Here is a 2731-nt window from a genome sequence, read left to right as displayed (position 1 = left end):
CCGAGCTCACCTCGAAGGCGCTGCGGGAGGAGTTCTACCTCTTCTGGTCGATGGAGACGCGGGCGCATCCACGCACGCCGGTGCTCTCCGCCGAAGCTTCCACTTTGAAGCGGTGCCCAAAAGGGTACTATTTCTTTCCGGTGTTCTTCTATTGCGGGCTCTGCCCACCTTTTTCTGATTTCCTCTGCGACATCATGAATACCTACGGGTTTCATCTTCTTGATTTCACCCCCAACGCCGTTCTGACAATGGCGGTTTTCGCACACCTCTGCGAGAACTTCGTTGGCATCCACCCAAATGTTGCTCTTTTTCGCCACTATTTCACCCCCGAGCCGAGAAAGGAGAGCCATTGGCTGGCGGAATCGCCTGGACCTCACAAATCGGCATGAAGGAGGTGTATCTGGCGGGCGAGCTCCGCAACAAGTGGGATGAATGGAGGGCGGAGTGGTGCTGGATCGCTGATGCCAATCCGCAGCCGTTCACCAACCTGCGCCAGACCCGGGTAGTGCGCGGCGGCGACTGGATCTCTCTGTCGCCGGACGACGCCAAGCTGAAGATTGCCACTACCCGAATCCTCCGGCTCAGGCTTGCCGGGCTCACAGCAGGGGCAGTTGGCGCGGATTTCCTTCGCCGTCGCATCGCCCCTCTGCAGAAGAGGGGGAGGCCCGCCTGGCTGTTTGGCGGCCCGGCGGATATCATGAGGCTGCGTCCAGGCCTCAACTTCAACTTCACAGTCCTGGAGCTTGACGGAATGCTAAAGGAGCTGTTCAAGCATGACGCCAACCATCCAGAGTGGTTCAGGCTGCCGCAGGGCGTCATCCCATTGTGCAACAACTCCCAGCGCGATCGCATCTGCGCAATGATGCCAGAGTGCGACTCGCACGGGATAAGCCCAACTTGGATGGAGCCCGCCGACGACGTCGTGCGGCAATTTTTCGATGGCCTGACAGAGATAGCAGTCAATACCGACGAGCAGAAGCTCCTCACCCGCGACACCACCGACGATGAGATGCGGTACATCGCCAGCAGGGCCGAAGAGGCAGCAGCAGCCGCCGCCGCGGGTGAGTTTGGCTTCATGCTGGAGGAGGCAGAGGCGGCCGAGGCGGCAAGCCTTGCCGACCGGGAGGACCTTGCCGGAGGGGTCGTTGGCGAGGGGGAGCCCGAAGCCGAAGCGAGCGAGCCCACCGAGGGCGCGAGCGGCCAGCCGTCTTCGAGCAGCTTGCCGCAGGCGGAGCCCCCAGCGTAGCCTCAATTCCAACCAAGAAGGCGCCTCCGTCGAGTTGGAGATACAGCAGGGCGGCAGGCAGGCCAACAGTCGCAGCGTCGTGGGATGCGCTCCACCACGGCAAGTACCGTTGCCGCGGGAGCATCTCAGGCCGTGCCGGCAACTGAGGCGGGGTCTTCCCGGGCCGCCACGCCTGATCCTGCCGTAGCTCCCGGCAAACGTCGAAGGGAGCCTACTCCTCCGCCACACCGCGCAGAGAGGGTATCGGACTTCGACCTCTCCGTGCTGAGCTCCGATGATGATGAAGAGGAGGAGGAGGAGGAGTAAGAATTTTTTCCTTGTTGTACTTATCTTTCTTTGATCTTTGTTGTTGTTTGTCTTGCATCTAATTTGCTTCTCTCTGAATCCCTGTTCTATTTCAGGACTCTGGCCGAGAGAGCGGCGAAGAGGGCCAAGGTCCCCATGGTCGTCATCGAGGACGATCCTACTGTGATGGCAGAAGACACGTCCGAGACCACCTTGACGGACCCGATCCCTTCTCCTCGCAGCAGCCCCCAGCACAGCCCCCATCGTAAGTGTTTGGTTCACTTCCTGTTGCGGGGCGCGCATGTGTCACGACCGGTTTTCTGGGTAATAAATTTCCAGAAAAGACCGTCGTTCTCATCAGCCCCAGGATTACTGTTAGCTGATGAGGCTCCAACTTGATACAGAAATTCCAAGCAAAAAATACAGAATATGTAGTACAAGACCATTCTGGCCTGTGGGTACAACCAATGGTTTCTAGTGATTGATGGCGGAAGCGGGTTGTGAAACATCTGTGTCTATGGGACTCCATTCCCCACGGGAACAGCTGACCAGGTTAAATTCCTATCTTCGCGAGGCCGCTATCTCCATTGCGTGGGTTTCGGAGCTGGCATCGCGTCGCTCCTCTCCGAGCAGAAAAATCTGGCCAAGACAATAGCCAGGGACAAGCCAGTGAGTACTTTGAATGTACTCGCAAACATTATGAACACAGGTATAATATAACAATGATGTGCTGAAAAATATTTTTATGCTCATGACGTCGGCCACAAAAGATAAGTAACTCTCGGATGCGTGCAAGCAAGCTATTTATAAAATTGCAATAACCTGATAGTATAAAAGAAATTTATAAAATAAATAACAAGTAATGCCACAGTCGGGCGTCTGAGCGACACCACATAAAGGGCTTTAAAAGAAATGCCACAGTCGGGCGTCTGAGCGACGCCTCATAAAGGGCTTTAAAAGAAATGCCACAGTCGGGCGTCTGAGTGACGCCACATAAAGGGCTTTAAAAGAAATGCCACAGTCGGGCGTCTGAGCGACGCCTCATAAAGGGCTTTAAAAGAAATGCCACAGTCGGGCGTCTGAGCGACGCCACATAAAGGGCTTTAAAAGAAATGCCACAGTCGGGCGTCTGAGCGACGCCTCATAAAGGGCTTTAAAAGAAATGCCACAGTCGGGCGTCTGAGCGACGCCTCATAAAGG

The sequence above is a fragment of the Triticum aestivum genome, chromosome 2B (assembly GCF_018294505.1).
Source record: "Triticum aestivum cultivar Chinese Spring chromosome 2B, IWGSC CS RefSeq v2.1, whole genome shotgun sequence".
In the NCBI taxonomy this organism is placed as follows: Eukaryota; Viridiplantae; Streptophyta; class Magnoliopsida; order Poales; family Poaceae; genus Triticum; species Triticum aestivum.
Note: the sequence above shows the minus strand (reverse complement) of the source record.